Raw genomic sequence first — 25,398 nt, forward strand, 5'->3', positions numbered from 1 at the left:
TCTGATCAACAAGATTGTGATGAAAAATAGCACAAAATTTACAAAAATTAATAAAATTAGGGAACAACTTTACAGAGATGTTCTACATACAGAATCTATGAACTGTTGACTTAATTGATTGGTCAAATGTGACTTAGTATGATTGTAGAAGAAATTTAATAGTTTTCTCAAACTTTCTGAGCTCTACATATTACCAAAGAAGTTAGCCATCCAAGAGGCGAAGGAAAATAAACTTGAAGTTTCAGCAAAAATGTTGCAACAGATCTTCTTTTCAACATTTGAGCTATTTAAATATCCTGGATGGTTACCATTGACATAAGTGGACCAGTCACACAAGTACTGTGGCAACAAGAACCGGAGAATGTTGGGAACTCTGCTGTAAACAATTCAACTCCCCAACTCTCTAAAGCTTTTCACCTTTAACAAAGCATTAATCACAAAAGTGATTAAATGCTTTCCCACAATACTCAGGAAGCTAAACACCTCCCTAAAGTTTCTCTCTGAAGTAACTCCACAGGCTGCTATCCTGTCACCAAGTCCAAGTCACCCATTATTTACATGCATAGTCCTTGACATTGGTCTGGCTTCTTCAGAGCCAGCTGTCAAAGTGAACAGAACCTCTGACACTCCTGTTTATATGTGTCAGCCAGGGCCCCCTGATTGGACCAGTTAACAGCCCCAATCAAGGACCTCATATTCTATGACATTCACCTGGTTGACCTCATTACAATCACTGTATCCCTCCTCCTAGTCTGGGGATGTAGGCCTGTTGTTTTTCTTGAAGTTTCTCCTAAGGCATTTTTACACCAGATCCAATTCCTCAACTCAGTCTCGGATACAGGCAGTATGTACCAGATCATAGCCCGCCTCTTGCAACAGGAGCATTTTGAAAGAAATTCATTCTCTTCTTCAGGCAGTAAACAAATTGAGACTGCAACATCCATTTTGTCCATCTCCGCTAGCAGCTCCGCCACATTCATGGAATGGCCTCTTCCAAGGTTTCTTCAATGCTAGACAGAGGGGGTTCCACGGGTTCCAAAAGCCTTTCCGGCTATTCTGAGGAGCCGGATTTGTTTTGTTCCTGCCCTCTTTGCGCGTTTGTTGCTTTCATGTGGTCCATGTGCTTGCACAGGACCACCACGCCCACTTGAACATTCTACATCACAGGACTTGACCTTGCATCAACCATGCCTCCTTACCATGCAGGACTATTCCCCTGGTTTCGACACCAAACTTCAAACCCTGAAATTAACTGCCTCTATCACTTAGAGAGGTCTTGTGTCCAACACTGCCATTCTTGATGCCATTTTATTCTCCCTCAGGTCTGGAAAGATTAGATTTAACTTGGTGCAGAATCTTCTCCCCATTACCAATGCGACTATGTCTACATCCAATCCTGGTGACTAGACATAACTTCTTGCCAATGTCTTTATTTGAACACCATGGATAAACTTGGTAGAACAGGACAATCACTCTTTCTCACCACAATAAAATGGTGTCCTTAGGGTAACCTGGTCTTGCTGGATCCAGAAAGGTTTCAATTCTGGTTGTGAAGGCCCTTTTGTTTCCCCCATCACCACCGCACTCTTAGTTTTATCAGGACTGGATCTTTTTGTGTCCACAATCTGATATTGTCAGCAGTGACTGGAAGGGTGTCCACAAAGTTTAAAAACGGACTCTTCCGGTGGTGCACCACCTGTGATGTATCTGCCAACAGAAGGAAGCTCAAGACATCCACATTTGCTACTTGGCCACCCAGATGATGTTCCAACTTAGTATACATTTTGAATGAGAGCCCACTGCTGAATTCAACCAGAAGCAATGGGGAGCAGGGCCCTGCCCTTTTTGTGTAACCATAGCAGGGGTTTGTGGTCTGTTATTATTACAAATTTATGTCCATTGGTTGAAATTTATCACACCAAAGATGAATGCCAAACCTTCCTTCTCTATCCGGGTATATTTGCACTCTGCACTCCTGGTGTTCCTCTCCATTGGACCATCTGTGAGCCAATACTACCCTGATACCATACAGGAAGGCATCGCACATTAGTATTAGATTTCGTTTGGGATCACAGTGTGCTAACACCATAGACAATGACGGTTGTTTCTTCACTTCTCTAAAGGCTACCTCTTGGGTATGAGGCCATTTCCAAGGCTGACAATTTTTCACTAGTAGATGTAGGTGTGTCAGGCTGGGCTACATATAAACTTTCTGTAATAGTTCACCAGCCCAAGGAAAGACCTAAGCTCTGGCACAGACATGGGATCGGTGGCACCTTTGATGCCCTCACTTTAATGGAAGTAACCCAGTCTTGTCAACTCTGTAGCCCACAGAAGTCACTTGGAGTGCCTGGAACACACATTTTTTTCCTACTAAAGCATACATGTGCCTTGGAGAAATGACGAAGGACTATGTCCAAGTTCTCTAAGTGCATTTTATTGGTCTTCCCTGTTATTAGCACGTTATCCAGATAAATGGCGACCTAGGGAGACCTTGTCAAATATTCTCCATCATCAACTAAAAAATGGCACAGGCTGATGATATCCCAAATGGCAGTCTCATATGTAGTTACAAACCTTTATGGGTATTAATTGCAATACACTTCTGGGGAATCTTCTTCTAACCACAATTGCAGGTACATATGGCTGCTGGCTAGCTTTGAAAGGTCAGCTCCTCATCCATCTTTGCTTATAATTCCTCTGTGCAAGGGATTCAGAATTTATCCAGCTGCAAAAAGTGGTTTATCTTTTCTTCAGAATCCCACAAAGGTGAACTGAACTGACGGGCTTTACAAATGGTATGATCGGTGCTGCCCATTCCACAAACTGGACTAGTCTGATGATTTCTTCACTTTCTAGCCTTCTTATTTCTACTTCTACTTTTAGATTAGATTAGATTACATTACATGACAGTGTGGAAACAAGCCCTTCAGCCCAACATGTCCGCACCGACCCGCCGAAGCGTAACCCACACATACCCCTACATTTACCCCTACGGGCAAACACTAACACTACGGGCAATTTAGCATGGCCAATTCACCTGAGCTGCACATCTTTGGACTGTGGGAAGAAACCGGAGCACCTGGAGGAAACCCACGCAGACACATGGAGAACGTGCAAACTCCACACAGTCAGTCGCCTGAGGCGGGAATTGAACCCGTGTCTCTAGCGCTGTGAGGCAGCAGTGCTAACCACTGTGCCACTGTGCTGCCCATTTGCCCATAAGGCAGTTGGCACTGGGCAGGCCTTGCAGAATCATGAATTGCTTCCTGGTCAACATGCAGTATGGTGGCTCAATGGTTAGCACTGCTGCCTCACAATGTCAGGGACCTGGGTGCAATTCCACCCTTGGGTGACGTGTGGGATTTGCACATTTTCCCCATGTCTGCATGGGTTTCTTCCTGGTGCTTCATTTTGCTCCCACGGTCCAAAGATGTGCAGGCTAGGTGATTGGACGTACTAAATTTCCCATAGTGTTCAGGGAAGTGCAGAATAGGTGGATTAGCCATGGGAAATTCAGAGTTACAGGAATAGAGTAGGAGAATGGGTTTGGGTGAGATGCTCTTCGGAGGATTGATTGGGTCTGAAGAGCTAAACCCGAAGGCCTGCTTCCAAGCTGTAGAGATTCTATGAATCTATGCAGGGTGGCCTTGGTTTCTTTAATAGTCACACACCTTCCTGAAAAACCTCTGGGTATTTAATTAGCACTTCACTCAGACAGCCAACTGCCAATCAAAAAATGTTGAGCCAATCAGGGTCAATCTTTTTCAATCAATTTCACCCTATTACGCTTGGTCCTGAGCCTTTTACTACAATCACTGGTGACTGAACCAACTCCTTCTCAAACGAGACCGGAATCACAGCCCTTAATTGTAAAAGTACCCTGCTACAGGCTCTTAGTTTAGCCAAGGCTTATGCAAATGTAAGAGTTGGAGTACAGAGAGAATTTTGTTAAAGCCTGGTTCTGCTATCACTGATACAGCCATACAAGCATCAACCTCTATTAGAATCAGGTGACCATTAAACAAGAGGTGTATTTTGATTTGCTCTGATTTGGATGTTGCTAAGCAATTTATCTGTTCTAAACCAGATGCAAATGGACCTTCCAGGGTGTGTACTCACCTGGATACCGGCCTACAAGCTCTCTTACTCATATGTTGGCCAAGTGGCACTCTTTTGCTGTCTCAAGTCCATATTTTGCCAGTTACTACAATGGCTTGCCAGCCAGGATCCTGAAGAAAATTTTATCGATTTGGCAGAGGCTTGACTTTCTTTTGGGGTGACCTAGAGTCCCTCTTTTCAGGATATGTCCTGAGTGAGGTTGTGCAATTGTCTTCACTCAAGTGGTGTCCCCCAGGTTCAGTCCGTCTGGCGAAGGTGTCCACTTACATCAGCATACCATGTAACTCTAATGCTCCACTTGCCACATTTTCAAATGATAAAGCCTGTTTTAAGACTAGTTGGGCTTCATCTCGGACAGTCAGTTCTGTTATAACGCAGTAGTTCCATTCTTATGCAATCCTGTGTTATAAGAAAGTCATGTAATAGCAGCACTATTTAACCTAATGGGGCTGGAATCGAGTTATAATCAATACATGCTTTAAAAGTTTGTGCTATAGAAACAATGTCCCCAATTCGTCAATCCTATTATAGCGAATTTGCATTAACAAAACACATGTTACAACAGAATGACCTGCAGATGCTTTTGCATGGTTACATCATTAAGCCGACATAGCAAATGGTCTCTCATTTTCTCATTAAGGGTAAAACCAAAGTCATATGTCTCTGCTAGTCATCTATACCTTGTCAAAAATCCAGACACGGATTCCCCTGGTTTTCGAACTACACAGTAAAACCAACAGCATCTCAGAATTAGAAGAGGCTTGGGCTCATAACATTCCTGAACTAAATCATCAACTCTTGAATGGTTTTAATGTCTGGTGCCTCGGGAAATGTTAGGCTCCTAATAACTGAAAAAGGTGTGGGTTGCCAGGCTGTCACAAGAATTCTTCATTGCTTTTCTTCTGTCTCAATGTCACTTGCGCAAAAAAAAGCGCATTCTTTCTACATACTGAGCCCAGTCATTGAGGGCAGGATCGAATGAGTCATGCTTTCCCAAATAAAGGTATGATGCCAGAAATGCCTATGCCTACTCAAAGGCAACAGTTGCAAGCATATTGTTCTCTCGTTGCCACTGAAATAACTCCACAGAGTCCAGCATCCTGTTTAGTTGATGACACTGATGTTTCTAGCAACTTTTACTTAGTAGCTTTTCTTACAAAAATGAGAAATAATAAAGACAAGAAGATGGATACTTTACTCAGCTTAAATCTATACTTTATTTTCATGTCTACCAAGGCACCCTTTATTTACACGTGCATAGTACTTGACATTGATCCGGTTACCCCACAGCCAGCTCCCAGAGTGAACAGGATGTCTATCACTCCTGTTTATATCTATCTACCAGGGGTCCCTGATTGACCAGGTTAACAGCCCCAATAAGGGAACTCATATTCTATGAGGTCCACTTTACTGACGTCATTACAATCAATACATTCTCCAAGACACATACTATCTTGACTTGAATTGCATGGTCAGAAAAAATATTTATTTGATAAATCTGACTGGTACAGTGCCAGATAGCACTCACCTCTCAGAATATAACTTTTTTTTCTGTTTCAGAGCTTTCCTCATTTGGGTGTCATTTTACATCCTGATGGTCATTATTCCACAAGAGCCTCCACCAAATGCTACTGATCCCTTCCCTTCATAAGATGTAAAAATGAGTAAGAATGTTTTAAATAGTCTAAGGAAACAAATCGAGAAGTAGCCACAGAAAATGGAACTGGAGTCAAAAAGAGACAAAACAAAGTAGACACAAAAACACAACATAGATTTAAGCTGAGTAAAGTATTAATCTTCTTGCCTTTATTATTTCTCATTTTTGTAAGAAAAGCTACTGAGTAGAAGTTGCTACAAACAGTGTAATCGACTGAACAGTGCTTATTCATCTGGGAGATTAGTTACATTGAACATGGTCAAACATCAAAATCCAAGACAGGTGATTCTAAGACCAAACTTTTGAGTTGGTTATGTTCTTCAAGTATCAGCTTTATTAAAGGCAATAACAAACACACCTAATTTTGAACAACAGAAGTTGGAGTTAATTTGAAAAACATGGCACATATAACAGATAGAGCAGTTAAAATGACAGTAAAAGATCTTTGAGAATATAGTGACCAGACTGTGCAATCATAAGATGACCTATTCACAATAAAACATCAGCTTTCCACGGACGTTTAGTGTAATATCTTGAACTTTGAAACATCAATCACAGAGCCATCTACAGGTGTAAAAGGCACCATAAACACTGACAATTATTTGAAGTGCATATCCCATATACAAATAGATATAATAGACAGATTGCAAATGATTGACTTTGCATTAGTATAAATGGTGCCGGAAGTTTGGAAAATATAAATATACTCACATGCTTGTATTAGTCAAAAAACATATCTATGAACCCCTAAGCATATATTTGTATATCAAAGTAATTTTCACCCAGATGCTACTGTGCTTTTTGGGGAGGGGCCTCGAATTTAGATTTATCTTCTATTCTATTCCCAAACTTTCAATGCTTCAGCAACTACTTCAATTCCTTGAATATCGTGAATGATACAAGAAATGCATCTGTTGTAATATATCAGTTCATAGCTCTGCTTCCTTTGATGGCAGTCTAATGCATTCACAGTTGCTTCAAACTTTACTCTGTGATTCTGGTTAAGAAGAATTCCTTGCTCTTCCTCAAATAATGCCATATAATTTTTGAACCTTCAGCTGAAACAGGAAGATGGGATTTCTAACATTTCCTTCAATGTAGGGATTTGTTGAAATGGCATATTTTCTTCCAGATTCTTTTAGGTGCTCAAGTGGAACAGTGTATGTACTTTTCTATGAATATAGAAGGTGACATATAGTACATAGTATGCACATGGTAACATGCAATAATTATAAAACAGAATCTCTTAACACTCATTAAAGATAGATGAATTTAACACATATAAATGTCAATATATTTGGCAAGGCACAAATTTCAAAAATATGTTTGACAAAGCCTCCCACTAAATAGTTTATATTTGAAATTGTTGGGATATCTGGAAAGTTATTCCAGAGTCCTCACTGTAGTAGCATCACCAGTTTACTGCATAACGCAAATCATTTCTTGTCTAAACCACCAGATGGAGCAGGCTGCAGCAAAGGTTTTTGATGTGAAAGGATGCGATCAAGATCACACCACAGAAACAAGTTTCCTACTGATCACGCAGTGGTACTGAAAGCAACTGAAGGAGAATGCAAAACTCAAATCTCACTCACTTTTCTCCCCTGAAAAAAGAAAATAAGCCAGGCAAGAAGCAATGCAAGAAACCTTCCCTTTGAAGAACTGCCTTGTATTAGTTGGCACTGCAACACAGCACTGCAATAAAGCCTGCAAATTAAACAGAATGATCCTGCCATCTCACCACTCCAAAATGTTGCAGTACTAGTGCTGAAAACATACACTTAAATATTTTGCAAGTAGTCAACTGTCTTCATGAAATTTAAGTTGAGCAGTAGAGTCATGGAGTCATAAAGTCATACAGTATGGAAACAGATCCTTCGGTTAAACCAGTTCACACTGACCATAATCCCAAAGTAAACTCATCCCACCTGCCTGCTCTTCACATATAACCTTTCAAACTTTTCATATCCATGTATCTATTGTTATGAAGCAGAGGTCAAATCTCCCTGGTAATCAAAACCAAATACCCAGAACAGCTTACCCTGCCTCATAATCTGTTAAAAGTGTGAGGGAGTGAAGGAGAATTCCAAACTTCTACTGTTTAAAGAAAAATAACAATTTATTTTTCTAACAGGACACAAAACAAAACTATTAACAAACTGAACACTCTCCCCTAACTGAATACAATCCTATTAACATGCTGCTCAAATAAGATACTTATTAAACATTACATAACTTAATCTCAAGTCCACACAGTTTTTGTTTTCTCCGCTGTCTTCAATCTTCCGTCTGCTGATCTCCCTGGGTCTTGTTCTTTCTTTTTACTGCAAGTATGTTTTACAGGAAAAAGTATCTTTGATAAAGAGTGACTTCTCAATTCTTTGGGAGCAAGATTTTAGATGGGCCGTTAGCTCTCCAACTCTATAGCAATTGCTCGGCTGATCAGTGGCAGTCGATCTGGCCAATTTACAAAATGCCTATGCTTTTAAACACCCCCAACATCATTCCCTGTCATTGGTCTGATGTTTCAAAACAATAAATTCAAACTTGACTTGGTTTTAGTATCCTGGGCATAACGTAAAGTAATTGGCTAAATTCAAATTGTTGTTAAAACAGCAACCAAAACCGAGGTATTCATTTAACAGCCAATTGTTACATGTATGTATTTTGGAACAGCCCATCTCCCAGCCTTTCCATTCGTGCAGCTCAGACTGCACTTTAAGTTTACTTCAATATTCAGAAAACACTCTCTATTTTAAAGTGAACATACATGTTTTTGACTTCATAACATTATCCAAATCCCTTTTAAATGTTGTAATTGTACCACTTTCTCAGTATTTCATTCCACATGTGAACCACCCTCTGTGTAAAAAATTTGCCTCTTATGTCTTTTGTTAAATCTCTCTCCTCTCACCTTAAAATGTGCCTCCAGTCTTGAAATTTCCCACCTTAGGGAAAAGATAACTACCACTAACTCTATTTAGACCTCTCATTATTTTATAAACTTCTATCAGATGGCCTCTCAACCTTCTATGCTCCAGTGAAAAAAGTCTCAGCCTATCCAGCCTTTTTTTATAACTCAAACCTTTCATACCAGGCTACATCCCAATAAATCTCTTCAAAGGCCGCTCTAGCTTGATAATATCCTTCTTATGACTAGGTGACCAGAACTGGTCACAGTATTCCAGAAGAGGCCTCACCAATGTCCTGCACTACCTCAACATGACTTCACAACTTCCACACTCAAAGGAATGAGCAATGTAGGCAAGTATGCTAAATGCCTTTTTAACCATTATGGCTACATGTGATGCAAACTTGTGTAAGCTCTACCCTTGTTTGTTGTGCCAAAATGCAATACCTCGCACTTATCCAGATTGAATTCCATCTGCCATTTTCAGCCCATTGGCCTGTTTGATCAAGATCCCTTTGTAATCTTAGAAAACATTTTTGAATGTCTATAATGCTACCAATTTTGGTTTCGTCCGCATACTTACAAACCATGCCTTCTACATTCTCATCCAAATAATTTACATAAATGACAAAAGAGGACCCTGAACCAATTCCAGTAGAATTCTAGTCACAGGCCTCCAGTCCGAAAAGCAACCCTCCCCCCGCCATTACTCTCTGTCTCCTGCCATTAAGCCAATTATGTAACCAATGCTCACCCGGAGTCCCATGTGACCTAACTTTACTAATTAGTCTACCATGAAAAACGTTGTCGAAGGCTTTACTAAAATCCAAATAAACAACATCCACTGTTCTGCCATCATCAATATTTTTGGTAACTTGCTCAAAAACCTCAGTCAAGTTTATGAGAGATTTTTCTCGCACAAAACTATGCTGACTATCCTTAATCAATTTTTGCCTCTCTAAATGTCCATAAATCCTATCTTTTATAGTCACCTCCGACAACTTTTCCACAACTAAAATTAGACTCACAGGTCTACAGTTCCCTGGTTTCTCCTTACAACCATCCTTAAACAAAAGTACAACATTAGCGACCTTCTAGTCATCAGGCAGCTCACCCATACTTATAGATGATGCAAATATTTCTGCAAGGGGTCTCATAACTTCCTCTCTTACTTCCCACAATGTTCTGCAATACATTGGATCAGGTCCTGGAGATTTATCCACCTTTATAATCTCTAAGACCTCCTAAACTTCCTCTTCTGAAATATGAACTGTTTTTAAAACATCAAAGTTTATTTCTCCGCATTCTCTAGACCCCATTTCTTTCTGCACTGTAAAAGCTGATGCGAAATATTCATTTAGTACCTCTCCCAGGGGTTCAACACAAAGATGATCTCCTTGATCTTTAAGAGGCCCTACTCTCTCTCTAGTTACCCTCTTGCTCTTAACAAATTTGCTGAATCTCTTTGGATTATCCTTAACCTTATCTGCCAATGTTAGCTGACATCCTCTCTTTGCTTTCCTGACTTCTACCTTAAGAATGCCCCTACAGTCTTTATATTGGTTAAGAGATTAAATTGAACCAAGTTGTGTAAACCTAAAATGAAATTACCTTTTATTCTTAATTAGATCCTCAATATCTTTATTCAGCTATTGTTCCTAACTCTTACCAGACTTAGCCTTCATTCTGACATGAATAAAATGCTTCCGAACTCTGATCATCACATTCTTGAAGGCAAAGGGCAAGTATGAACTGTATGCAGTGACTGTCACCATAACTATAAAAATATTTAAAATGTTATTTAAAATTGTGAAAACTTTTGATAAAGTAAAACCTAAAAGGAAGAATGTCTTTTTTTCCCCCTGTGTATAAGTGGAAGCCTTCAATATGACAAAATCACCAAGAATTCCAAAAGGAAATTCAGAAGAAACTTTTTCACCCAGAGTGACAGCTCTTTGCCACAGGAAGTGATTCAGATGGTACAGTTGCATTTAAAGAGAAATTAATTAGAACATTTGGGAGAAAGGAATAGATGGTTAAGATAGTAGTTAGATGAGAAAATATGGAATGTAGTGAAAGGGAGCTTAAACATTGCCTGGTCTGTTGGGCCGAAACAAACACATCATGCTTCTCTGTCACATATCCTATAGAAATTTTTAAAAATGACAAAGCAGAAAGACAGAAAGGGTAAATCTCTTCAGCATTATTAAATTGGCATTTATTGAGTCTTGAGCTGATTATACAATCGCAGTCTTGATTTGAGTTGTGCAGATGGTGGAGAGAATTTAAGGGACCTAATGCGACCAATTATTAAAGGGTACTCAGTCTGTGCCAATACAATGCCAAATTCTGCATGTAATGGACCAAGCCTGGCCCCCTCAAAACATTTCAAGGAGATACCCCGGACCCTAACTTGTCCAGTTTTTTTAAGGAGGCGTAAAGTGGATATTCCAGGAGTGTTGCAGTTGGCCCAACCATTCTGATTTAAACAAACCAGAATTTAGTTACACGGAACAAAAGAAAAACAAATTTAGAATAACATAACTGTTTGAAAACTCAACCAAAACAAAAAAAAGCACTGGTCTGACATCCTGCAACATCATTTAACACATCCCTAGTCAAAAAGATAAATTTAATCACAGGTTCTTCCAGGAGCGATGTCAAGGCAATACACACAGCCAATAGTGGGCAGCACGGTGGCACAGTGGTTAGCACTGCTGCCTCACAGCGCCAGAGACCTGGGTTCAATTCCCGCCTCAGGCGACTGACTGTGTGGAGTTTGCACATTCTCCCCGTGTCTGCGTGGGTTTCCTCCTGGTGCTCTGGCTTCCTCCCACAGTCCAAAAATGTGCAGGTTAAGTGAATTGACCATGCTAAATTGCCCATAGTGTTAGGTGCAGGGTAAATGTAGGGGAATGGGTGTGGGTGGGTGCGCTTCGGGGGGTCGGTGTGGACTTGTTGGGCCGAAGGGCCTGTTTCCACGCTGTAAGTAATCTAAACTGATTAACAGAGAGAGGATCAGCATGGAGCTGTTTCCTTGGGTGCCCAGCTAAAATCTGACCAGCAGTTTCAAACAGACTGCTTGCTAAAACCAGAAAAAAACCTGAACTGAGAGAACTGGCCACTCTCCTTTCATTGTACAAGCGTATATTAAAAAAGCCTTTACAAATAGCTATTTCCAGACATATCAAAACCTCTGCCTTTCAAACGCCTATCAAACAAAAGAGGGCAAAATAACCTTGTTAAAGGAGCAGCATCATCACATATGTAAATATTGTTACTTCTGTTACAATTCTAGTCAGCAGGGCATTCTTGATGTTGATTGCAGTGCATTCAGCAATGATAGTGCAGTTGAAATTCAGGAAGAGATGGTTATTATCTGATTAAGACTGTTACTGGCCATTTTTCAACTTCAGCATGCAAGACGCAAGATCGAGAGGGCACAAGGATAACGAGGGAGATTGAGTGAGAAGTGGACAGGCTCTTGAGATGGCCAGAGTGAGGAAGAGAAGGACATGCCAGGTGAGAGTGAGAAAGATGGTATGTGAGAGAGCGAGAGCAAGTGTGTATGAGACAATGAGAGGGAAAGGGCAGGAGTGCATGGGACAGCAAGAAGCAAGCTAGGATACACAAGAGGGAAAGGACAACAGCGAGCAAGAGGGTGAGGGTGGATTAGATTATGGAGGAGAGGGGGCCAGAGTGACACGGGCCAGACTGGACTTTGGAAAGAAGTGGGGGATGCAAGGTCATGTTGGGTGGATTGGATTTTCGAGAGATGCGGGGCAGACCAGTTTTTGGAAAGGGAGCAGACCCAATTTTGAGATGCAGAGGGAAGGGTCGTACAGGAGAAGACCAGATTTTGGAGGAGACCATGGTTACATGGCAGACTGGATTGGGGGAGTTGAGGGTCACAATAGGTTAACATTATCCAGGACAAAGTAGCCCATTTCCTTATCACCACATCCACAAGCATTCACTTCCTCTAGCATTGTCATTCAGTAACAGCAGTATATCACCTGCAAGATACAGAAATTCATCAAATCTCCTTAGACAGTATTTTCCAACATGATGAACACTATCATCTAGGAGGACAAGGGCAGCAGATATATGGAAACATTACCATCCCAACTTTGAAATATATCACCAATCCTTTAATATTGCTAAGTCAGAATTCTGGACCTTGCTCGCAAAAAGCACTGTGGATCTATTCACACCAAACAGACCAGAACAGTTCAAAACCTCAACTCACCATGACCACCTTGTCAATGACAACTGGGGATCTGTAAAAAGTACTGGCCAAGATTGCAATACACACAGCCAATGAATGAATTATGTAGAATTCAGTGCAATGTTAACTCCAGGTGTTGACCTTCAACCTCAAACTACTGCTCTCTGGTAGACCTTTTGCTTTTCTGAATATGTGTTTGAAGAGTTTTAGGAACATGACAAATCTCTGGCACACCTTTCTGTTGTTTGGTGAGATGAGACAAGCCACTGTCAACTCTCACCATTGCTGATTCAAACCAATACCTGAATTATCCTTCTATTACTTCTGTCCATTTCTAGTTCTTATTTTCCCAAGCACTCAATCAATTTCTGATAGCGAACTTTACCAAATGCCTCCTCATAGTTTGTAAAGCAAACATATACATGTTTTGCACTTGAGATATCTTTTATTTACTTTTTAAGTTAAAGTCTTGCTCCTTTCTTTGGTCTGAACCTTGACTAGTATCATTTATTTCTGTTTCTATAGCCTGATCATTTCTTTACCAGGCAATATTGGAATCATTTTCAACATGAAGCACTTTCCTTTTTTGCTGTGAATGCTCCAGGACATTTGGTTTATTTTAAATCTTAATATGCACTGACTGCACAAGATCCTGTTCAGAGGTCTGTCATTATTTTAAAGATAACATCATTTCAAGGTGTTCAGGGTACTACTGGTATCCAATTCATTCCAAACGTTTTCCTTGCTTTCATCTTTGGGATTGCTGCACTGACCTCTGCCTCAATTAACTTGGTCGTTTTCTCTAATGGTACCAGTTCACTCTGTCTTCATCATCATATTGGTCTGATGCACTCCACCCATTGTCTCTCTACAGAGAGTTCTCAAAAGGTTCTCCTTCCTCACATGTTATACAGCCACCATTTTTAATTGCTTTTATCAGGTTTCCTTTTCTCCCATCTCATGTAGTGTTCCAACATCTAGCATTTCATCCAATTTTGATGTCTACCTTCTTTCTGAAACACCACCTCAATTACTCAATTCTGTTTCTATATTGCCAAATGCCTTCCTACTGTCACACTAAGATCTTCCTATCTTTTTGTCACTTACTATGGCATTACTTCATATTTCAGTAACCTCCATGGCATACTTCATTTTCATATCCTCATCTCTCAGTCTGTCCAGTCTGGCTTGGTCTTTTATGATTTTTTTTAGGATTTAACAGCAATACCTTTCTTACAAGTAGGCAGTGACCTGAGTTTTGACAACTACACTTGGGAAATTGACAGCATTTTGATGTTATTCTTGTACTTTTCACTATTAATCAAAAAATCTATTTGATTTCTGTGAACATTTCCTAAACAACGCAAGATGTCCTGGAGTATTCACAGCAAAAAACAAAGTGTCTCATGTTGAAAATGATTCTAATAATTCTTGAATGTTGTTTGAGAAGTGTATATTAAAGATAACCTTATTGTTTTCTTCAAAACAGAGCTTCATATCTTCACATCTGTTTTTTTGTTCCTGGCCCACAAACTCTTACTACATTTCCATATCTACCTCTGTCAACTTTTATATTCAAATCACCCATGAGTAGCAAGATGTCTCTACTTGTCACTTGTTCCAATTCATTTTTCACCTCCTCACATAATGTCAAATTGTTTATCATTGCTTCTCTGCATTGGCACATACAACTGCAAACAAAAATGTTTCATTTTCCTTTTGTTATGACTAGTTTTGACTGAAATATTAGTTTAAATTACTGGTAGGACGTGTTAACTTTTAATCACTCATTCAATGCATTATATGCATAATGAACATTTTGAAGAGAGCATTGCTCAAAGGACACTGACGACAAGGGAAGGCTGGTAACTATAGGGAATGCTGGATGACTAAAGAAATTGAGGGTTTGGTTAAGAAAAAGAAGGAAGCATATGTCTGGTACAGACAGAATAGATCGAGTGAATCCTTAGAAGAGTATAAAGAAAGTAGGAGTATACTTAAGAGGGAAATCAGGAGGGCAAAAAGAGGGACATGAGATAGCTTTGGAAATAGAATTAAGGAGAATCCAAAGGGGTTTTACAAATATATTACGGACAAAAGGGTAACTAGGGAGAGAATAGGGCCACCCAAAGATCAGCAAGGCAGCCTTTGTGTGGAGCCACAGAAAATGGGGGAGATACTAAATGAAAATTTTGCATCAGTATTTACTGTGGAAAAGGAGATGGAAGATATAGACTGTAGGGAAATAGATGGTGACATCTTGCAAAATGTCCAGATTACAGAGGAGGAAGTGCTGGATGTCTTGAAACGGTTAAAGGTGGATAAATCCCCAGAACCTGATCAGGTGTACCCGAGAACTCTGTGGGAAGCTAGAGAAGTGATTGCTGGGCCTCTTGCTGAGATATTTGTATCATCGATAGTCACAGGTGAGGTGCCGGAAGACTGGAGGTTGGCAAACGTGGTGCAACTGTTTAAGAAGGTGGTAAGGACAAGCCAGGGAACTAAAGACCAGTGGGCCTGACCTCGGTGGTGGGCAAGTTGTTGGAGGGAACCCTAAGGGACAGGATGTACATGTATTTAGAAAGGCAAGGACTGAGTCGGGATAGTTAACATGGCTTTGTACGTGGTAAATCATGTCTCACAAACTTGATTGAGTTTTTTGATGAAGTAACAAAGAAGATTGACGAGGACAGAGCAGTAGATGTGATCTATATGGACTTCAGTAAGGCATTCGACAAGGTTCCCCATGGGAGACTGATTAGCAAGGTTAGATCTCATGGAATACAGGGAGAACTAGTCATTTGGATACAGAACTAGCTCAAAGGTAGAAGACAGAGTGTGCTGGTGGAGGGTTGTTTTTCAGACTGGAGGCCTGTGACCAGTGGAGTGCCACAGGGATCGGTGCTGGGCCCTCTACTTTTTATCATTTACATAAATGATTTGGATGCGAGCAGAAGAGGTACAGTTAGTAAGTTTGCAGGTTACACCAAAATTGGAGGTGTAGTGGACAGCGAAGAGGGTTACCTCAGATTACAACAGGATCTGGACCAGGTGGGCCAATGGGCTGAGAAGTGGCAGATGGAGTTTAATTCAGATAAATGCAAGATGCTGCATTTTGGGAAAGCAAATCTTTGCAGAACTTATACACTTAATGCTAAGGTCCTCGGGAGTGTTGCTGAACAAAGAGACCTTGGAGTGCAGGTTCATAGCTCCTTGAAAGTGGAGTCGCAGGTAGATAGGATAGTGAAGAAGGCGTTTGGTATGCTTTCCTTTATTGGTCAGATTATTGAGTACAGGAGTTGGGAGGTCATGTTACAGCTATACAAGACATTGGTTAGACCACTGTTGGAATATTGCGTACAATTCTGGTCTTCTTCCTATCGGAAAGATGTTGTGAAACTTGAAAGGGTTCAGAAAAGATTTACAAGGATGTTGCCAGGGTTGGAGGATCTGAGCTGCAGGGAGAGGCTGAACAGGTTGGTGCTGTTTTCCCTGGAATGTCGGAGGCTGAGGGGTGACGTTATGGAGGTTTACAAAATTATGAAGGGCATGGATAGGATAAATAGGCAAAGTCTTTTCCCTGGGGTTGGGGAGTCCAGAACTAGAGGGCATAGGTTTAGGGTGAGAGGGGAAAGATATAAAAGAGACCTACAGGGCAACCTTTTCATGCAGAGGGTGGTACGTGTATGGAATGAGCTGCCAGAGGGAGTGGTGGAGACTGGTACAATTGCAACATTTAAGAGGCATTTGGATGGGTATATGAATAGGAAGGGTTTGGAGGGATATGGGGTGGGTGCTGGCAGGTGGGACTAGATTGGGTTGGGATATCTGGTCGGCATGGACGGGTTGGACCGAAGGGTCGGTTTCCAGGCTGTAAATCTCTATGACTCTATGACAGGATCTAAAATGTTGCATTTGCAAAGGACAGAAGCTAGAGCTACCAAGTCCCCCCAGAAAATGTAGACAGTTTACTGGACCTGGTTTGGGATTGTATAATTTACTGCATATGACTGAGAGTAAGTGCCACAGGTAACAGCCTTGTTCCTCTCCACCCTTTTCTTTGAAATCTCTCTCATCAATGTTTGAGAGTTGAAAACCCATCAGAGGATTTCATTACTGCAAGCTGTGAGTTCTGAATCAAAACCTCTGTCTCCTGAGGAAAAAAGGGAAATTAATCAGTCTTGATTGCTCTAGTGAGAAACCCAGAAAGCAGCTGCTAATGTGGAAATTGCCCCTTCAGCTGTAAACAAGCTTCCAGATAATCTATGATTTGTTTTCCTAACTTTAAATATTATTTGACTGAGAATTAAGAGCTGATATTCTGTGAAGCTCTATTGCCTTCTTTTTGCATGCTAGCAGGGGGTGGCAGGGATTAGTGTTTGTTTTTTGCATTATTAGTGGATAGTTGAGTACATTTGTACATTTTAAATCTCTTGTTAAAAATTTCTGCATCTTTGCTTGAGTGAGTTTAAGAAATAAAATTAACTTTTAATGTGTTTATTTACCTGACTGATTCATTCCTACAGCAAGTTATTGAGTGAATAATTGATTTATTAAATTGACAACTTCACCTCCCTTTTAGATTCCTGTTGCCCAGGAGTGAAGTGAAGATCGGAGTCATGAATTTTGGAATCCTCGACAGGTCACCCCTCCTGACTTGGTCATGACACTTTAAATTGTGCCATTAATGCATTGGTGATGGCATCATGAATCCAGGAGCCCAGATCAATGCATTGGGAACTTGGGTACAAATCCCACTATGGCAGATAACAAATTCAAATTTCACCATTCAACATAATGAGATATAAATGCAATAAGGAAAAAAAAGGTCTGGAGTGAAAAGCTGGCCAAATGGAATCAATTGTTGACTGCTGTAAAAATCCATCTATTTCATAACATCTTTCAGAGAAGAAACTGGCATCATTCCAGAGGCACAGCAATGTGGTTGACTCATTGCCTCTGGGCAATTAGGAATGGGCAATAAATATCAGCTCAAATGCCATGGATAAACATTAAAATAAACTCAACACAAAATGAATTTGGCAAATATTCCTGCATTTGTTCTTTTCATTATTACTCTGACTCTACTTTCATGTTCACTCCCATCTGAAAAGAACAACACCTGCTTTCTTTTGGAGATTTTCCCAAATTCCAACCAACTTCAACCAAATTTAAAATGTCAGTGTTGAGCTCTTGTCTGATAAAGTGTGCAAGTTCCAATTTTCAAGTCATCTTGTTGGTTTCAAAGATGATCATGAGATCGTAGCCTTTCTGAAAATGTGTTGCTGGAAAAGCGCAGCAGGTCAGGCAGCATCCAAGGAACAGGAGAATCGACGTTTTGGGCATAAACCCTTCTTATGCCCGAAACGACGATTCTCCTGTTCCTTGGATGCTGCCTGACTTGCTGCGCTTTTCCAGCAACACATTTTCAGCTCTGATCTCCAGCATCTGCAGTCCTCACTTTCTCATCGTAGCCTTTCTATCTGGTTTTGTTTCCCCTCCTCATTCAAGTTCTACCTCCTAGCTAGTCAACTTTTTCACCACTCCTATTTACAGTTGACATCTCAGCAGGAGGCCAAGGTCTGCGTAAATTAACAATACTCCTATACAATGTGATACTATGACAACTGCAAGCGATATTTGGCTCTTAATATTACTCTGACTCTTCTAAAGTGACTAACCACTTGACCTGAAGTGTTATGACATTGTTCTAGATATCTTGCACCTAACGTCTGGCCTTCTGAGCCATTCACTTTAAGCAGTGAGTTTTTCTGCTTCAAGTCCTGGTGCAAGTTCTGTGTAAAGGGCAATATGCTTCATAAAGAATCTTGTGAAAGTTCTGTTCCCACACTTAGTTTAACAAACCAACTGAGGCAACCATCCCAGAGCATGCTCACTGAAATGTGCTAGAAAATCTTTGCAGGCGTAAGAAATGTAATTCGTACATTCCAATGTTTCCTACTATTTTCACACAGACACATACTCAAAAAAGCAATATAAAGTTTAAGTCACACTGTTATCCCTTTGCTTTTAACAAGGATTTAAGTTACTGAGCAATGATCAAGTTGAACAACATCAGCTTAGAAAAGGCATATGGCTGAATTTTAATTTTAGATTCTGAAGACGTCATACCGAACTAAAAATATTAAATCTATTTCTCTCTCCATGGACCTGTTGAGTTTCTTCAGCATTCTCAGGGTTTGTTTCAGATTTCCAGCATTTTGCTTTGATTTAAGTATTTAATTCACTGCCACTTCTCATTTAGGTATACCCACCTTGAAGTTCTACTTTTCTCTTCAGTGGGATTACTGCTTTAATTTTTCGTTTGTTCACCTTCATTGCTTTCTATTCCTTTCTTCGTGGTGAATAATGTGTTTGCTAAAACTTGCAATCACAGGCATATCTCCTTCTTCAGCGACTGTCACCAGCTCACACCTTATCCACATGAACTCCAACTGGAAGTTTTGCGTTTACGTTTTGAAACCCAAAAGGATCACTGACTATTGTAACACATACAATGCTCCTCAAACAGCTGCTCCTAACACACCCTGAGATCCACATCTTGTGTCACACACAATTACATGTTCATTCTCAAGCTTTCTCTCCATTAGCACTGACACAAACTCTCTCAATGCTGACACTGTCCCCAGTTCCATTTCATTCTTATTCTTATTTGATTCTTTAATCAGAATTTTTTCTATTCCTTTCAAGTTTTAAGGAACACAAGCTCCAAAACTCAAGGGTACCAATGCCCCCTTTCATCCTTCTTCCCTTTTCTACCTATTAATCTCATCCAATTTAGATAGTCATAGAGATGTCCAGCATGGAAACAAACCCTTCAGTCCAACCCATCCACGCCGACCAGATGTCTTAAATAAATCTAACCCCATTTGCCCATATCCCTCTAAACTCTTCCTATTCATATACCCATCGAGATTCCTTTTAAATGTTGTAATTATACCAGTCCCACCACTTCTTCTGGCAGCTCATTTCATACAAGTACATTTGTGAAAAGGTTGCCGTTTGTATCCCTTTTAAATCTTTCCCTTCTCACCGTAAATCTATGCCCTCTAGTTCTGGACTCCCCCACCTCAGGGAAAAGACCTTGTCAATTTACCCTATCCATATCCCTCATGATTTTGTAAACTTCTATAAGGTCACCAGTCAGCCTCTGACACTCCAGGGACAACAGCCCCAGCCTATTCAGCCTCTCCCTATTGCTCAAACCCTTTCAAGTTTCACAACATCCTTCCGATAGGAAAGAGATCGGAATTGAATGCAGTATTCCAAAAGTGGCCTAGCTAATGTCCTGTAAAGCTGCAACATGACCACCCAACTCCTATATTCAATGCTCTGATCAATAAAGGAAAGCATACCAAACAGTTTCTTCACCAGTCTGGCTGAGACTCCACTTTCAAGGAACCATGAACCTGCACTCCAAGGTCTCTTTTTTTCAGCAACACTCTACTGGACCTTACCATTAAATGTAGAAGTCCTGATCTGATTTGCTTTTCCAAAATGCAGCACCTCACATCTATCTATAGCAAACTCCACTTGCCACTCCTCAACCCATTGGCCCATCTGATCAAGATTCCATTGTACCCTGAGGTAACCTTCTTTGCTCCACCACCACCCTGACTTCTATCTTTGAGCAAGTTCTGTATCCAAATGGGTAGTTCTCCTTGTATTCCATATGATCTAACCTTGTTAATCAGGCTACCATGAGGAATCTTGCTGAACACCTTAGTGAAGTCTCTATAGATCACATCCTCCACTCTGCCCTCATCAATCCTCTTCGTTACTTCTTCAAAAATCTCAATCACGTTGGTAAGACATGATTTCCCATGCACAAAGTCATGTTGACTATCCTTAATCAGTCCTTGCCTTTCCAATTACATATACATCCTGTCCTTCAGGATTCCCTCCAACTACTTGCCCACCACTGACGTCAGGCTCACTGGTCTATAGTTCCTTGGCTTTTCCATACTACCTTTCTTAAACAGTGGCACCACGTTAGCCAACCTCCAGTCTTCCAGCACCTAACCTGTGACTATCAATAATATAAACTTCTCAGCAAGGAGCCCAGCAATCACTTCCCTAGCTTCCCAGAGAGTTCTAGGGTATACCTGATGAGGTCCTGGGGATTTATCCATCTGTATGCGTTTAAGACATCCAGCACCTCCTCTTCTGTAATATGGACATTTTTGAAGATGTCACTATCTACTTCCCCACATTCTAGATCTTCAATGTCCTTCTCCACAGTAAACACTGATGCAAAATACTCGTAGTATCTCTCTCATCTCCTGCAGTTCCACAAAAAGGCTGTCATGCTGATCTTTGAGGGGCCCGATTCTCTCCCTAGTTAACCTTTTGTCCTTAATGTATTGATAAAACCACTCATGATTCTCGGTAACCCTATTTTGCAAAAGGCATTTCATGTGCCCTTTTTGCCCTCCTGATTTCCCTCTTAAGTATATTCCTACTATTTTTATAATCTTTATAAGCCACCACTGACTTCAGGCTCACTGGTCTATAGTTCCTTGGCTTTTCCATACCACCTTTCTTAAACAGTGGCACCACGTTAGCCAACCTCCAGTCTTCTAGCACCTCACCTGTGACTATCGATGATATAAACTTGTCTGGCTTTGTGCATGGGAAATCATGTCTCACAAACTTGATTGAGTTTTTTGAAGAAGTAACAAAGAAGATTGATGAGGGCAGAGCAGTAGATGTGTTCTATATGGATTTCAGTAAGGCGTTCGACAAGGTTCCCCATGGGAGACTGATTAGCAAGGTAAGATCTCACAGAATACAGGGAGAACTAGCCATTTGGATACAGAACTGGCTCAAAGGTAGAAGACAGAGTGTGCTGGTGGAGGGTTGTTTTTCAGACTGGAGGTCTGTGACCAGTGGAGTGCCACAAGGATTGGTGCTGGGCCCTCTACTTTTTGTCATTTACATAAATGGTTTGGATGTGAGCATAAGAGGTACAGTTAGTAAATTTGCAGATTACACCAAAATTGGAGGTGTAGTGGACAGCGAAGAGGGTTACCTCAGATTACAACAGGATCTGGACCAGATGGGCCAATGAGTTGAGAAGTGGCAGATGAAGTTTAATTCAGATAAATATGAGGTGTTGCATTTTGGGAAAGCAAATCTTATACACTTACTGGTAAGGACATAGGGTGTTTGCTGAACAAAGAGACCTTGGAGTGCAGGTTCATAGCTCCTTGAAAATGGAGTCACAAGTAGATAGGATAGTGAAGAAGGCGTTTGGTCAGAGTATTGTGTACAGGAATTGGAAGGTCATGTTGCGGCTGTACAGGATATTGGTTAGGCCACTGTTGAAATATTGCGTGCAATTTTGGTCTCCTTCCTATCAGAAAGATGTTGTGAAACTTGAAAGAGTTCATTAAAAATTTACAAGGATGTTGCCAGGGTTGGAAGATTTGAGCTATAGGGAGAGGCTGAACAGGCTGGGGCTTTTTCCCCTCGAGGGTCGGAGGCTGAGGGGTGACATTACAGAGGTTTACAAAATTATGAGGGACATGGATAGGATAAATAGACAAAGTCTTTTCCCTGGGATCGGGGAGTCCAGAACTAGAGGGCATAGGTTTAGGGTGAGAGGGAAAAGATATGACAGAGACCTAAGGGGCAACTTTTTCATGCAGACAGTGGTACGTGTATGGAATGAGCTGCCAGAGGAAGTGGTGGAGGCTGGCACAATTGCAACATTTAAGAGGCATTTGGATGGGTAAATAAATAGGAAGGATTTGGAGGGATATGGGCCAAGTGTTAGCAGGTGGGACTAGATTGGGTGGGGATATCTGGTCGACGTGGACAGGTTGGACCGAAGGGTCTGTTTCCATGCTGTACATCTCTATGACTCTAATCTTCAAAGGATTAACTTGATCTCTGCTATCTATACCTGACATATGCTTCCTTTTTTCTTGACCTAAACCTTATTTCTCTAGTCATCCAGCATTCCCTACACCTATCAGTCTTGCCTCTCATCCTAACAGGAACATATTGGCTCTGCACTCTCATTATCTCATTTCTGAAGGCTTCCCACTTTCCAGCTGTCCCTTTACCTGCAAACAACCACCCCCAATCAACTTTTGAAAGTTCTTGCCCAATACTGTCAAAATTGACACTCCTCAGTTTAGAGCTTTAACTTTTAGACCTGGTCTGTCCTTTTCCATCACTATTTTAAAACTAATAGAATTACGGTTGCTTGCCCCAAAGTGCTCCCCCACTGACACCTCAGTCATTTGCCCTGCTTTATTTCCTAAGAGTAGGTCAAGTTTTGGGCCTTCTCTGGCTGGTACATCCACATACTGAATCAAAAAATGTTCTTGGACACACTTAAATTACTCTCTATCTAAACCCTTAACACATTCGTAGTCCCAGTCTACGTTTGGAAAGTTAAAAACTCCTACCATAACCACCTGATTATTCTTACCAATAACCGGGATCTCCTTACAAATTTGTTTCTTGATTCCCTGCTGACTATTGGGCAGGGTGCTATACTACATTCCCAATAAGATGACCATCCCTTTGTTATTTCTCAGTTCCACTCAAATAACTTCCCTGGATGTACTTCCAAGCGTATCCTCCCTAAGTACAGCTGTAAAGTTATCCCTTATCAAAAATGCCAACCCCCTCCTCTCTTGCCCCACTTTCTATCCTTCCTATAGCATTTGTATCCTGGAATATTTAGCTGCCAGTGCTGTCCATCCCTGAGTCATGTCTCTGCAATTGTTGTGATATCCCAGTCCCATATTCCTAACCATGCCCCAAGTTCCTCAGCCTTCCCTGTTAGGCCTCTTGCATTGAAATAAATGCAGTTTATCAGACCTACCCCATTCTCTGCTTTGTTCCTGCCTGCCCCAACTGTTTGACTTGCTTCTTTTCCCAACTGTACTAGTTTCAGTCTAATCTTTCTCCTCACAGTCTCCCTGGGTCCCACCCCACAACACCCCCACCTTACTAGTCTAAATCCTCGCGAGCAGCTCGAGCAAATCTCTCTGTCAGTATATTAGCCTCCTTCCAATTCAGGTGCAATTCATCGTTCTTATACAGAACAATTCTACCCCAAAAGAGATTCCAAGGATCCAAAAATGTTGACACTTCTCCCTGCACCAATTCCTCAGCTACACATTCATCTGCTGCATCCTCCTTTTCCCACCCTCACAGGCTTGTAGCACTGTGAGTAATCCAAATATTACTACCCTAGAGGACCTCCTTTTTAAATTTGTGCCTAACTTCCTATATTCTCCCATCAGAATCTCATCCTTTTCTCTTCTCATGTCGTTAGTTCCAGTATGTACAATGACCTCCTGATGGTCCCTCTCCCCTCTGAGAATATTCTGCAGTCTCTCAGAGATAACCTTGATCCTGGCACCAGGGAGGCAAAATACCACTCTGATTTCTTACTGTTAGCTGCAGAAACATCTGTCTGTGCCTCTGACTAGAAAGTCCCCTATCACAACAGATAGCTTGGAACCTGACATACCCCTTGTTACATTAGAGCCAGTCTCGATATCAGAAACTTGGCTGTTCAAACTATTTCCCCTGAGAGTCCACCATTTTCCAATTTTCACCCCCTACATATTTGGTTGAGATGGTGATAACCAAAGTAGACTTCTGCACTACCTGCCTCCCTTTCCTACCTTTCCTGGAGATAACCCATCTCCCGGACTATATCTATGGTTTTTCTACTTTCCTATAGCTGCCATCCATCACACTGCCTAGCTCCTGTAAACTCCTCATTGTCTCTAACTGCTATGCTAACTAATCTATACAATCGAATAGGATTCACAATCGAACACACAGCAGACATAATCATCAGTCATATGGAAACTCTCCCTAATCTCCTACGTCCAACAGGAAGAGCACATCACTCTACCAAAGGCCATCTTTGCACCTTAGCAATCTACAAACTCAGAAAATAGCTCAGTCTTACTGCTGCATAAACACTGCTCCAGGCTAACTTAGCACCTATGTTTTATATATTTTAAATTTAATCAAGAGACAGATCTCAATAAAACATATAATCAAAAAAGAACCCACTCTACTCACTATTGTAGATTTACAAAAAAGAACATAGAGGTTACATTAAAAAACTATGCACTTAACTGCTCATGTGCTGTGAGCTCTCCCACACAGGTTCTCCAAGGCCAGCTGTGAATTTCACTGCTTGTTATTTTTACTCAGATGCACTCACATGTCCAGAGATATTTGAACTCCTACAGCAAAGGCAGTAGCTGTGCAGATTCATTTCTGAGTCAGACAGCACCATCAGTTTCTTTCTCATTTAAATCACTGACCATGTGGTCTCTATCTTTGTCTCCCTACCGCTTTTTTAAAGTTCTGTTGTTTTCATCTTTTTTTCCCTCAAAGTTCCAAAGTTCCAATGCAACAGCTCATAAAACAGTAATTACAGATCCTGGAATTCAAGGAAATCAGCTCCAACACCTA

General features: G+C 40.9%; 1 protein-coding gene across 18 annotated transcripts in view; it reads right to left on the bottom strand.

Annotated features, from left to right (window-relative positions):
• LOC140477439 (uncharacterized) overlaps positions 1–25,398 on the bottom strand; it is a 520,360-nt gene that overhangs the window by 454,544 nt on the left and 40,418 nt on the right. The gene's annotated exons all lie outside the window — the stretch shown is intronic.

This window comes from Chiloscyllium punctatum, chromosome 5 (genome assembly GCF_047496795.1).
Source record: "Chiloscyllium punctatum isolate Juve2018m chromosome 5, sChiPun1.3, whole genome shotgun sequence".
NCBI lineage: Eukaryota > Metazoa > Chordata > Chondrichthyes > Orectolobiformes > Hemiscylliidae > Chiloscyllium > Chiloscyllium punctatum.